Source organism: Aythya marila (genome assembly GCF_965140915.1).
Source record: "Aythya marila genome assembly, contig: HAP1_HAP1_SCAFFOLD_158, whole genome shotgun sequence".
Taxonomy (NCBI): Eukaryota; Metazoa; Chordata; class Aves; order Anseriformes; family Anatidae; genus Aythya; species Aythya marila.
Genome location: NW_028136675.1, coordinates 1,496,533 through 1,511,321, shown reverse-complemented (window position 1 = coordinate 1,511,321; position 14,789 = coordinate 1,496,533).

Below are 14,789 nucleotides of genomic sequence, written 5' to 3'. Positions count from 1 at the left end.
ACCCAGTATTAAATCTCCTTGAGGTACACACCGGACCTCTCCGTTCTTTTGCATCACCCACCAAGTATATCCAGGTCCCTGAGCGAAAACAATTCCACGAATAGGTTTGCCTTTTCCTGAGGCAGGAGTAGCCCAGACTGTTTTACCCAGCATATTTTTTACATGCACTACAGGAACTTTATCCCCATCTACAGTACGTAACAGGTTTGATTGGGCAGGTCCAGCTCGGTTGGTAGATCCCCTAGTATTGACTAACCAGGTGGCCTTTGCCAAATGCGTATCCCAGTTTTTGAACGTCCCAGCGCCCATTGCTTTCAAGGTAGTCTTTAACAGGCCATTGTATCGTTCAACTTTCCCGGAGGCTGGTGCATGATAGGGGATGTGATACACCCATTCAATACCATGTTCTTTGGCCCAAGTGTCTATAAGGTTGTTTCGGAAGTGAGTCCCATTGTCTGATTCTATTCTTTCTGGGGTGCCATGTCGCCATAGGACTTGCTTTTCAAGGCCCAGGATGGTGTTCCGGGCGGTAGCATGAGGCACAGGATATGTTTCCAGCCATCCGGTGGTTGCTTCCACCATTGTAAGTACGTGGCGCTTGCCATTGCGAGTTTGAGGGAGTGTGATGTAATCAATCTGCCAGGCCTCTCCATATTTATATTTCAGCCATCGTCCTCCATACCAAAGAGGCTTTGACCGTTTGGCTTGCTTGATTGCAGCACATGTTTCACAGTCATGAATAACCTGTGCTATAGCGTCCATGGTCAAGTCCACCCCTCGATCACGAGCCCATCTGTATGTTGCATCTCTACCTTGATGGCCTGAGGTGTCATGGGCCCATCGGGCTATAAATAATTCACCTTTATTCTGCCAATTCAGGTCCACCTGAGCTACTTCAATCTTAGCAGCCTGATCCACCTGCTGGTTGTTTTGATGTTCTTCAGTAGCCCGATTCTTGGGCACATGAGCATCTACGTGGCGTACTTTCACAGCCAGGTTCTCTACCCGAGCAGCAATATCTTGCCACAATGCAGCAGCCCAGATAGGTTTGCCCCTACGCTGCCAGTTGTTTTGCTTCCATTGCTGTAACCATCCCCACAGGGCATTTGCTACCATCCATGAATCGGTGTAGAGATAGAGAACTAGCCATTTTTCTCGTTCAGCAATGTCTAAAGCCAGCTGAATGGCTTTCACTTCTGCAAACTGACTCGATTCACCTTCTCCCTCAGCAGCTTCTGCAACTTGTCGCGTAGGACTCCATACAGCAGCCTTCCATCTCCGATGCTTCCCCACAATACGACAGGACCCATCAGTGAACAGGGCATATTTCTTTTCATTCTCTGGCAACTGGTTGTACAGTTGGGCTTCTTCAGCACGACCCACCTCCTCCTCTGATGATATCCCAAAGTATTTGCCTTCTGGCCAGTCCATGATCACTTCCAATATTCCTGGGCGACTGGGGTTTCCTATTCGAGCCCGCTGAGTAATCAGTGCAACCCACTTGCTCCATGTAGCATCAGTTGCATGATGCGTAGAGGGGACCCTTCCCTTGAACATCCAGCCTAGTACCGGTAATCGGGGTGCTAGGAGGAGCTGCGCTTCAGTACCGACCACCTCCGAAGCAGATCGAACTCCTTCATATGCTGCCAATATCTCCTTTTCAGTTGGAGTATAGCGGGCCTCAGATCCTCTGTATCCCCGACTCCAAAACCCCAGAGGCCGACCTCGAGTTTCCCCAGGTTCTTTCTGCCAGAGGCTCCAGGTGGGGCCGTTCTCCCCGGCTGCAGTGTAGAGCACATTCTTTACATCTGGTCCTGTTCGAACTGGCCCAAGGGCTACTGCATGGACTATTTCCTGCTTGATTTGTTCAAAGGCTTGTCGTTGTTCAGGGCCCCATTCAAACTCATTCTTCTTACGAGTTACTTGGTAGAGTGGGTTTACAATCAGACTGTAATTTGGGATGTGCATTCTCCAAAACCCCACAACACCTAGGAAAGTCTGTGTTTCTTTTTTGTTAGTTGGTGGAGACATAGCTGTTATTTTGTTGATCACATCCATTGGGATTTGACGACGTCCATCTTGCCATTTTATTCCTAAAAACTGGATCTCCCGTGCAGGTCCTTTGACTTTATTTTGTTTTATGGCAAAACCGGCTTTCAGAAGGATTTGGACTATTTTCTTCCCTTTCTCGAAAACTTCCTCTGCTGTGTCACCCCACACAATAATGTCATCGATGTACTGCAGGTGTTCAGGAGCTTCCCCCTGCTCTAGTGCAGACTGGATCAGCCCATGGCAAATGGTAGGGCTGTGTTTCCACCCCTGGGGCAGCCTATTCCAAGTATATTGGACTCCCCTCCAAGTGAAGGCAAATTGTGGCCTGCACTCTGCTGCTAGAGGGATGGAGAAAAATGCATTAGCGATATCAATTGTGGCGTACCACTTGGCTGCCTTTGATCCAAGTTCATACTGAAGTTCCAGCATGTCCGGCACTGCAGCACTCAGTGGTGGCGTGACTTCGTTCAGGCCGCGATAGTCCACTGTTAGTCTCCACTCGCCATTAGACTTTCGCACTGGCCATATGGGACTATTGAAAGGTGAATGAGTCTTGCTGATCACTCCTTGGCTCTCCAATTGACGAATTAGCTTATGGATGGGAATCAGGGAGTCTCGGTTGGTGCGATATTGCCGCCGGTGCACAGTTGTGGTAGCAATTGGCACTTGCTGTTCTTCGACCCTCAGCAACCCCACAACAGAGGGGTCCTCTGAGAGACCAGGCAAGGTAGATAATTGTTTAATGCCCTCTGTCTCTAAGGCAGCAATACCAAAAGCCCACCGGAACCCTTTTGGGTCCTTGCAGTATCCTCTTCTAAGATAGTCTATGCCAAGGATACATGGAGCATCCGGACCAGTCACAATGCGGTGCTTTTCCCACTCATTCCCAGTCAGACTCACTTCAGCCTCCAATACAGTCAACTGCTGAGATCCCCCTGTCACTCCACAAATATAGATGGGCTCTGGTCCTTTATAGCTCGATGGCATTATAGTACATTGTGCACCGGTGTCTACTAAAGCCTTATACTTCTGTGCGCGTGATGTGCCAGGCCATCGAATCCACACAGTCCAATAAACTCGATTGTCCCTTTCCTCCCCCTGGCTGGAGGCAGGGCCCCCCTAATCCTGGTCAGAATCTTCCTCGTTTCTGTGTTTGAAGGACTGTCTGCTGGAAGTTGGAGCAGCAAACTTTTCGGAGAATCCCTTTTTCCTGATTGTTTTCTTTTGCAACTCACGTACCCGTGCCTCTAGGGTCGCGGTAGATTTTCCATCCCACTTTCTCATGTCCTCTCCATGGTCTCGTAAGTAAAACCACAGGGTGGCACGGGGTGAGTACCCACCATATCGTCTTCCTTGTGTGGGTGAACGCCTACCCCTGACAGCTGAGACACTGCTTTGTACAGGTGCGAAGGAGAATAATCTCTCTTCAAGTTGGTGAACCTTTTCAGAAAGTTTCTCCCAAGTGTTCTCCTTTGGTCAGTGGGCACTGGTTGGTTCAGGTGGGGAGGACAATAGATTCTCTTCAAGTTGGTGAACCTTTTCAGAAAGTTTCTCCACAGCTGAGACGCAGGCCTGTAAGGAAGAGGAGAGACTTTCTTCGTACTGCCGGAGTTGTTTAGCCGCTTCACCCACTGTGGGTTCCTCATCCTCTTTCCAGGCCATTATTGCCAATGAGCTGGCATATGATGATGGTGCACTCCGTACAAACTTCCGCCACATGGGTCGTGTACACTTGACTTCATCTGGATCTGTGGATGTTTGTTTGAGGTCTGGATCCTCATAAATCACTTCCCGTATGGCTAATTCCCTCAGGTACTGGATTCCCTTCTCCATAGTGGTCCACTTGCCTGGTAGACATAAAATATCTTCCTTGAAGGGATACCTTTCCCTCACAGCTGAGAGGAGACGCCTCCAGAGGCTGGTGGGTCGTGCTCCATCTGCAATTGCTTTGTCAATGCCGGCGTCTCGAGCAAGGGATCCCAGCCGCTTGGCTTCCCTGCCGTCTAATTCCACACAATTGGCTCCAGAGTCCCAGCACCGGAGCAGCCAGGTGACAAGCTGCTCACCTATACAGCGACCAAAATCTTTTCGCACATCTCGTAGCTCGCGCTCGTTTAGGCTTCGGGTAGTTACTGTTGCTCTTTCGGCATCCTCATCTTCCTCCTCCTGAATCCTTGACGGCCCAGCATCGTCATCATCTTCGTCATCTCTATACTTAGTTTTGGCAGAAGCCTTACCTGGATTGGCAGAAGACTCTCTGCGTTCTAAACGACTTGAATTTCTATACCATATTTTCACCTTCTCTACAGGGGCAGCTTGCACTGCTACTGCTCGTTTCTCTGACTTTGTTACAGGGTCTGCCACAGGGGTTGGAATGCCCTCTGCAGGGTCAACTTGCACTGCTACAGCTCGTTTCTCTGACACGGCCACAGGAGCTGGAGCGGCTACAGGAGCTGGAGCAGTTGCAGGAACCGGAGCTGTAGCGGCTACAGGAGCTGGAGCTGGAGCTGGAGCAGTTGCAGGAGCTGGGACTGGAGCAGCAGTAGGAGCTGGAGCTGGAGCGGCTTCAGGAGCTGGAGCTGGAGCGGCTTCAGGAGCTGGGACTGGAGCAGTTGCAGGAACTGGGACTGGAGTAGCGGCCGGAGCTGGAACTGGAGCGACTGCAGGAACTGGGACTGGAGCAGCTGCAGGAGCTGGAGCTGGAGCGGCTTCAGGAGCTGGAGCTGGAGCAGCTTCAGGAGCTGGGACTGGAGCAGTTGCAGGAACTGGGACTGGAGTAGCGGCCGGAGCTGGAACTGGAGCGACTGCAGGAACTGGGACTGGAGCAGCTGCAGGAGCTGGGACTGGAGCGGCTGCAGGAGCTGGAGCTGGAGCGGCTGCAGGAGCTGGAGCTGGAGCGGCTGCAGGAGCTGGGACTGGAGCGGCTGCAGGAGCTGGGACTGGAGTGGCTGCAGGAGCTGGGACTGGAGCGGCTGCAGAATCCACCGTAGGGGTCACAGTGGCCGTTGGATCTGTCACAGGGTTTGGAGTGGCCGCAGGGTCTGTCACTAAGTTGACAGCAGTATCAATGGCAGCTCGATAGGCATGAGCCAGGCCCCAGCACGTTACAATGATTTGTGTTACTTTGGAACTGCCAGAATCATTACACCTTTTTTTCAAGCATTCTGCCAGTTTTTGAGGATTTTGCCATTGTTCAGGGGTGAATTTCCAACACACTGGGGGTGCCAACTGCTCTAGATGCCTGCCCATATCCACCCATACTCCCTGCCACCCACAACTATACTGCCTCCGGGCAGATCTCCGGATGAGCTTCATAAGTAGTTGTTTAACTTTAAGCAGAATCTGAAGTGCATTCATGAGGCAGAACAACAAGACTATGGTATTCTGAGTATTCCAGAAATATTCAATATCTTGGAGAGCTATTGTGACAAGCTCAGGGGATAAGAGGGTGGTGAAGGAGGAAGGCAGAGTGACCCAGGAGGATACAGGGGTGGTGAAGGAGAAAGGGAGAGTAAGCAAGTAAGGAAAAATATCCTCCCCTTTCCCCTCCACAGATTGACTCTCTAATGGAGAAAAACAATAGGTATAATTGCTAATAGTTCCCAAGATGCTGTTTCCAAAGTACAGAGTCCACGATGTTACTGAGTATAAATACCAAGTTAGAGTCATGACCAGATATCTTATCGTCTCATAAGCCATTGCTATAACACTTAGTACCATAATGGTCTGAAACCAGGGCCCGGAGAGGAGAAACAACACTACAGAGAGCAAATACGGAAAATAATGTACTATAATACTCAATTTGGAAAACAGGCGCAGCAGAGTTGTGATTAAAGCAATCAGCATCATGACAAGTGACTATTAAGCAGGTCTAATCCTTCCACCAATTTTAGTTTAACACACTCTAATCAGATCTGCCGTTATCTCAACCTTTCGGGCCCCACGTTGGGCGCCAAAAAGACTGTCGTGGTTTAACCCGACCGGCAGCTAAACACCACGCAGCCGTTCGCTCACCCTCCCCCCTCCCTCTCTGGGACGGGGGAGAGAAATGGAAAGTGAAGCCCGTGAGTTGAGATAAAGACAGTTTAATAAGACAGAAAAAAAAATAACAAAAATAATAATAACAATAATAATAATGATGATACAATGGTGATAATACGAAAGTAATAATAGTATGTACAAACAAGTGATGCACAATGCAATTGCTCACCACCCGCTGACCGATGCCCAGCCTAACCCCGAGCAGTCCGGCCCCCTCCCCCCGGCTAGCCACCCCTATATATTGTTTAGCATGACGTCAGATGGTATGGAATACCCCTTTGGCTAGTTTGGGTCACCTGTCCTGGGTCTGTCCCCTCCCAGCTCTTACTGCACCCCCCAGCCTGCCCGTTGGCAGGACAGAGCAAAGGCTGAGATGTCCTTGGCTTAGTATAAGCACTGCTCTGCAACAATTAAAGCATCGGGGTGTTATCAGCACTCTTCTCATTCTAAGCCAAAACACAGCATTCCACCAGCTACTAGGAAGAAAATTAATTCTGTGCTAACTGAAACCAGGACATCTATCCACCCCTTATTCCATACCATTTATGTCATGCTCAGGTTACACTCTTTTCCATACATTCTAATTAGTCACCTATAGTAATCATGGTAGTGATAACATACAGTATAATATACTATTTAACATGGTGCAATTCAGTTCATGGGCTATTCTCACCCAGTATTAAATCTCCTTGAGGTACACACCGGACCTCTCCGTTCTTTTGCATCACCCACCAAGTATATCCAGGTCCCTGAGCGAAAACAATTCCACGAATAGGTTTGCCTTTTCCTGAGGCAGGAGTAGCCCAGACTGTTTTACCCAGCATATTTTTTACATGCACTACAGGAACTTTATCCCCATCTACAGTACGTAACAGGTTTGATTGGGCAGGTCCAGCTCGGTTGGTAGATCCCCTAGTATTGACTAACCAGGTGGCCTTTGCCAAATGCGTATCCCAGTTTTTGAACGTCCCAGCGCCCATTGCTTTCAAGGTAGTCTTTAACAGGCCATTGTATCGTTCAACTTTCCCGGAGGCTGGTGCATGATAGGGGATGTGATACACCCATTCAATACCATGTTCTTTGGCCCAAGTGTCTATAAGGTTGTTTCGGAAGTGAGTCCCATTGTCTGATTCTATTCTTTCTGGGGTGCCATGTCGCCATAGGACTTGCTTTTCAAGGCCCAGGATGGTGTTCCGGGCGGTAGCATGAGGCACAGGATATGTTTCCAGCCATCCGGTGGTTGCTTCCACCATTGTAAGTACGTGGCGCTTGCCATTGCGAGTTTGAGGGAGTGTGATGTAATCAATCTGCCAGGCCTCTCCATATTTATATTTCAGCCATCGTCCTCCATACCAAAGAGGCTTTGACCGTTTGGCTTGCTTGATTGCAGCACATGTTTCACAGTCATGAATAACCTGTGCTATAGCGTCCATGGTCAAGTCCACCCCTCGATCACGAGCCCATCTGTATGTTGCATCTCTACCTTGATGGCCTGAGGTGTCATGGGCCCATCGGGCTATAAATAATTCACCTTTATTCTGCCAATTCAGGTCCACCTGAGCTACTTCAATCTTAGCAGCCTGATCCACCTGCTGGTTGTTTTGATGTTCTTCAGTAGCCCGATTCTTGGGCACATGAGCATCTACGTGGCGTACTTTCACAGCCAGGTTCTCTACCCGAGCAGCAATATCTTGCCACAATGCAGCAGCCCAGATAGGTTTGCCCCTACGCTGCCAGTTGTTTTGCTTCCATTGCTGTAACCATCCCCACAGGGCATTTGCTACCATCCATGAATCGGTGTAGAGATAGAGAACTAGCCATTTTTCTCGTTCAGCAATGTCTAAAGCCAGCTGAATGGCTTTCACTTCTGCAAACTGACTCGATTCACCTTCTCCCTCAGCAGCTTCTGCAACTTGTCGCGTAGGACTCCATACAGCAGCCTTCCATCTCCGATGCTTCCCCACAATACGACAGGACCCATCAGTGAACAGGGCATATTTCTTTTCATTCTCTGGCAACTGGTTGTACAGTTGGGCTTCTTCAGCACGACCCACCTCCTCCTCTGATGATATCCCAAAGTATTTGCCTTCTGGCCAGTCCATGATCACTTCCAATATTCCTGGGCGACTGGGGTTTCCTATTCGAGCCCGCTGAGTAATCAGTGCAACCCACTTGCTCCATGTAGCATCAGTTGCATGATGCGTAGAGGGGACCCTTCCCTTGAACATCCAGCCTAGTACCGGTAATCGGGGTGCTAGGAGGAGCTGCGCTTCAGTACCGACCACCTCCGAAGCAGATCGAACTCCTTCATATGCTGCCAATATCTCCTTTTCAGTTGGAGTATAGCGGGCCTCAGATCCTCTGTATCCCCGACTCCAAAACCCCAGAGGCCGACCTCGAGTTTCCCCAGGTTCTTTCTGCCAGAGGCTCCAGGTGGGGCCGTTCTCCCCGGCTGCAGTGTAGAGCACATTCTTTACATCTGGTCCTGTTCGAACTGGCCCAAGGGCTACTGCATGGACTATTTCCTGCTTGATTTGTTCAAAGGCTTGTCGTTGTTCAGGGCCCCATTCAAACTCATTCTTCTTACGAGTTACTTGGTAGAGTGGGTTTACAATCAGACTGTAATTTGGGATGTGCATTCTCCAAAACCCCACAACACCTAGGAAAGTCTGTGTTTCTTTTTTGTTAGTTGGTGGAGACATAGCTGTTATTTTGTTGATCACATCCATTGGGATTTGACGACGTCCATCTTGCCATTTTATTCCTAAAAACTGGATCTCCCGTGCAGGTCCTTTGACTTTATTTTGTTTTATGGCAAAACCGGCTTTCAGAAGGATTTGGACTATTTTCTTCCCTTTCTCGAAAACTTCCTCTGCTGTGTCACCCCACACAATAATGTCATCGATGTACTGCAGGTGTTCAGGAGCTTCCCCCTGCTCTAGTGCAGACTGGATCAGCCCATGGCAAATGGTAGGGCTGTGTTTCCACCCCTGGGGCAGCCTATTCCAAGTATATTGGACTCCCCTCCAAGTGAAGGCAAATTGTGGCCTGCACTCTGCTGCTAGAGGGATGGAGAAAAATGCATTAGCGATATCAATTGTGGCGTACCACTTGGCTGCCTTTGATCCAAGTTCATACTGAAGTTCCAGCATGTCCGGCACTGCAGCACTCAGTGGTGGCGTGACTTCGTTCAGGCCGCGATAGTCCACTGTTAGTCTCCACTCGCCATTAGACTTTCGCACTGGCCATATGGGACTATTGAAAGGTGAATGAGTCTTGCTGATCACTCCTTGGCTCTCCAATTGACGAATTAGCTTATGGATGGGAATCAGGGAGTCTCGGTTGGTGCGATATTGCCGCCGGTGCACAGTTGTGGTAGCAATTGGCACTTGCTGTTCTTCGACCCTCAGCAACCCCACAACAGAGGGGTCCTCTGAGAGACCAGGCAAGGTAGATAATTGTTTAATGCCCTCTGTCTCTAAGGCAGCAATACCAAAAGCCCACCGGAACCCTTTTGGGTCCTTGCAGTATCCTCTTCTAAGATAGTCTATGCCAAGGATACATGGAGCATCCGGACCAGTCACAATGCGGTGCTTTTCCCACTCATTCCCAGTCAGACTCACTTCAGCCTCCAATACAGTCAACTGCTGAGATCCCCCTGTCACTCCACAAATATAGATGGGCTCTGGTCCTTTATAGCTCGATGGCATTATAGTACATTGTGCACCGGTGTCTACTAAAGCCTTATACTTCTGTGCGCGTGATGTGCCAGGCCATCGAATCCACACAGTCCAATAAACTCGATTGTCCCTTTCCTCCCCCTGGCTGGAGGCAGGGCCCCCCTAATCCTGGTCAGAATCTTCCTCGTTTCTGTGTTTGAAGGACTGTCTGCTGGAAGTTGGAGCAGCAAACTTTTCGGAGAATCCCTTTTTCCTGATTGTTTTCTTTTGCAACTCACGTACCCGTGCCTCTAGGGTCGCGGTAGATTTTCCATCCCACTTTCTCATGTCCTCTCCATGGTCTCGTAAGTAAAACCACAGGGTGGCACGGGGTGAGTACCCACCATATCGTCTTCCTTGTGTGGGTGAACGCCTACCCCTGACAGCTGAGACACTGCTTTGTACAGGTGCGAAGGAGAATAATCTCTCTTCAAGTTGGTGAACCTTTTCAGAAAGTTTCTCCCAAGTGTTCTCCTTTGGTCAGTGGGCACTGGTTGGTTCAGGTGGGGAGGACAATAGATTCTCTTCAAGTTGGTGAACCTTTTCAGAAAGTTTCTCCACAGCTGAGACGCAGGCCTGTAAGGAAGAGGAGAGACTTTCTTCGTACTGCCGGAGTTGTTTAGCCGCTTCACCCACTGTGGGTTCCTCATCCTCTTTCCAGGCCATTATTGCCAATGAGCTGGCATATGATGATGGTGCACTCCGTACAAACTTCCGCCACATGGGTCGTGTACACTTGACTTCATCTGGATCTGTGGATGTTTGTTTGAGGTCTGGATCCTCATAAATCACTTCCCGTATGGCTAATTCCCTCAGGTACTGGATTCCCTTCTCCATAGTGGTCCACTTGCCTGGTAGACATAAAATATCTTCCTTGAAGGGATACCTTTCCCTCACAGCTGAGAGGAGACGCCTCCAGAGGCTGGTGGGTCGTGCTCCATCTGCAATTGCTTTGTCAATGCCGGCGTCTCGAGCAAGGGATCCCAGCCGCTTGGCTTCCCTGCCGTCTAATTCCACACAATTGGCTCCAGAGTCCCAGCACCGGAGCAGCCAGGTGACAAGCTGCTCACCTATACAGCGACCAAAATCTTTTCGCACATCTCGTAGCTCGCGCTCGTTTAGGCTTCGGGTAGTTACTGTTGCTCTTTCGGCATCCTCATCTTCCTCCTCCTGAATCCTTGACGGCCCAGCGTCGTCATCATCTTCGTCATCTCTATACTTAGTTTTGGCAGAAGCCTTACCTGGATTGGCAGAAGACTCTCTGCGTTCTAAACGACTTGAATTTCTATACCATATTTTCACCTTCTCTACAGGGGCAGCTTGCACTGCTACTGCTCGTTTCTCTGACTTTGTTACAGGGTCTGCCACAGGGGTTGGAATGCCCTCTGCAGGGTCAACTTGCACTGCTACAGCTCGTTTCTCTGACACGGCCACAGGAGCTGGAGCGGCTACAGGAGCTGGAGCAGTTGCAGGAACCGGAGCTGTAGCGGCTACAGGAGCTGGAGCTGGAGCTGGAGCAGTTGCAGGAGCTGGGACTGGAGCAGCAGTAGGAGCTGGAGCTGGAGCGGCTTCAGGAGCTGGAGCTGGAGCGGCTTCAGGAGCTGGGACTGGAGCAGTTGCAGGAACTGGGACTGGAGTAGCGGCCGGAGCTGGAACTGGAGCGACTGCAGGAACTGGGACTGGAGCAGCTGCAGGAGCTGGAGCTGGAGCGGCTTCAGGAGCTGGAGCTGGAGCAGCTTCAGGAGCTGGGACTGGAGCAGTTGCAGGAACTGGGACTGGAGTAGCGGCCGGAGCTGGAACTGGAGCGACTGCAGGAACTGGGACTGGAGCAGCTGCAGGAGCTGGGACTGGAGCGGCTGCAGGAGCTGGAGCTGGAGCGGCTGCAGGAGCTGGAGCTGGAGCGGCTGCAGGAGCTGGGACTGGAGCGGCTGCAGGAGCTGGGACTGGAGTGGCTGCAGGAGCTGGGACTGGAGCGGCTGCAGAATCCACCGTAGGGGTCACAGTGGCCGTTGGATCTGTCACAGGGTTTGGAGTGGCCGCAGGGTCTGTCACTAAGTTGACAGCAGTATCAATGGCAGCTCGATAGGCATGAGCCAGGCCCCAGCACGTTACAATGATTTGTGTTACTTTGGAACTGCCAGAATCATTACACCTTTTTTTCAAGCATTCTGCCAGTTTTTGAGGATTTTGCCATTGTTCAGGGGTGAATTTCCAACACACTGGGGGTGCCAACTGCTCTAGATGCCTGCCCATATCCACCCATACTCCCTGCCACCCACAACTATACTGCCTCCGGGCAGATCTCCGGATGAGCTTCATAAGTAGTTGTTTAACTTTAAGCAGAATCTGAAGTGCATTCATGAGGCAGAACAACAAGACTATGGTATTCTGAGTATTCCAGAAATATTCAATATCTTGGAGAGCTATTGTGACAAGCTCAGGGGATAAGAGGGTGGTGAAGGAGGAAGGCAGAGTGACCCAGGAGGATACAGGGGTGGTGAAGGAGAAAGGGAGAGTAAGCAAGTAAGGAAAAATATCCTCCCCTTTCCCCTCCACAGATTGACTCTCTAATGGAGAAAAACAATAGGTATAATTGCTAATAGTTCCCAAGATGCTGTTTCCAAAGTACAGAGTCCACGATGTTACTGAGTATAAATACCAAGTTAGAGTCATGACCAGATATCTTATCGTCTCATAAGCCATTGCTATAACACTTAGTACCATAATGGTCTGAAACCAGGGCCCGGAGAGGAGAAACAACACTACAGAGAGCAAATACGGAAAATAATGTACTATAATACTCAATTTGGAAAACAGGCGCAGCAGAGTTGTGATTAAAGCAATCAGCATCATGACAAGTGACTATTAAGCAGGTCTAATCCTTCCACCAATTTTAGTTTAACACACTCTAATCAGATCTGCCGTTATCTCAACCTTTCGGGCCCCACGTTGGGCGCCAAAAAGACTGTCGTGGTTTAACCCGACCGGCAGCTAAACACCACGCAGCCGTTCGCTCACCCTCCCCCCTCCCTCTCTGGGACGGGGGAGAGAAATGGAAAGTGAAGCCCGTGAGTTGAGATAAAGACAGTTTAATAAGACAGAAAAAAAAATAACAAAAATAATAATAACAATAATAATAATGATGATACAATGGTGATAATACGAAAGTAATAATAGTATGTACAAACAAGTGATGCACAATGCAATTGCTCACCACCCGCTGACCGATGCCCAGCCTAACCCCGAGCAGTCCGGCCCCCTCCCCCCGGCTAGCCACCCCTATATATTGTTTAGCATGACGTCAGATGGTATGGAATACCCCTTTGGCTAGTTTGGGTCACCTGTCCTGGGTCTGTCCCCTCCCAGCTCTTACTGCACCCCCCAGCCTGCCCGTTGGCAGGACAGAGCAAAGGCTGAGATGTCCTTGGCTTAGTATAAGCACTGCTCTGCAACAATTAAAGCATCGGGGTGTTATCAGCACTCTTCTCATTCTAAGCCAAAACACAGCATTCCACCAGCTACTAGGAAGAAAATTAATTCTGTGCTAACTGAAACCAGGACAGTTGGAGAGAATAATGAAATATCTCACGTAGGAAAGAATCAAAGATCAGTGAGTCCAACTCCAGCCACCTGACAAAAAATAACTTATATTTATCTAAAAAACCTGTAAAAACTATAAATATATAATAAAAATATTAACATACATATTTATAAAATAAACTTTATACATAATATGTACAAAATAATATAATAAAAATAAAATAATATAGTAATATAAAATAAAATAAAAATAAAAATAAAAAAATATTATATAATACAATATAATTAATATAATAAAATTTACCGTAAAATATAGCATAATACTCTATAATATCATACTGTATGGAATATAAATATCACATAAAATAATATCATATAATACATGTATTATATATAATATATTATATAATATGCAATTAAAATAGCAAATATTTAATATTAATATATGATGTAATGTAATATATCCTAATATAATATAATAATGTATATGTAAACTGTATATTTTGTATATATTTATAAAAAATATATATTCTTTTAAAAATAAATAATATGTGTATATATACTTATGTGTGTTTGTATATATATATATTGTCCCAACACTTCTTGGACTCTGCCAGGCTTGGAGCTGTGAGGAGGCTGGGAGGCACCGCAGGGCCATGCCTGGGCACGGGGCCAGGAGGAAACCACCGTCTTCCTGCCCGGGTGCCATGTCACGTGGGCTGCGGTTTGTGCACCTGCAGTGGCAGGCAGGCTCCAGCTCCCGACCTGCAACGGGGAATAACGGCCCCTGGGTGACACGCTGAGAGCCAGGGAGACGCCTGAGGCTCTGGGCTGCAGCTCTGCTGCCAGGGCAGGCCCTGGACCAGCTCTGGCTGCTGCCGGAACCCCACAGGAGGCTCCCTGGGGAGGGACGGGACAGCCAGCACCCCATAATGGGGCTCTGGCCCTGCCCAAGGGCCTTTCCCAGCTGCTGCTGACAGCACAGCAGGGGCTGTATCAGGGGTGGGGGCTGGTCCCTTCCCAGCCTGACACAGCCCCGCTGCAGGACCAGCCCCGGGGATCCCATGGCTCAGAGACGGCCGGACAATCGCACCTTGGGCTCTTGGATGCTACAGCTTAGGAGATGCTCCATGCTCCCACAGCAGGCTGCAAGGGGTGTCAGAGCCATCTGCCCCCACACCCAGCCCTACCCCACGATGATCTCCCACCGCAGTGATGTGAGAGCCGCAGCGGAGCCGTCCCTCATATATGGTCATGAAGAGCGCTGGAGAAGTTCATTGGAGAGCTGGGCTGCGTTGGAGGGGAGATAAGTGCCGATAACGTCTAAAAAGGTGCCTGCTGCTTCGATTGGCTCCTCCTGCAGCTGGGACAGCATCTGCACAGATATATTGCCCTCCCATCATTTCCATTTCACTGTGGGTCCCCAGGAACTCCAGC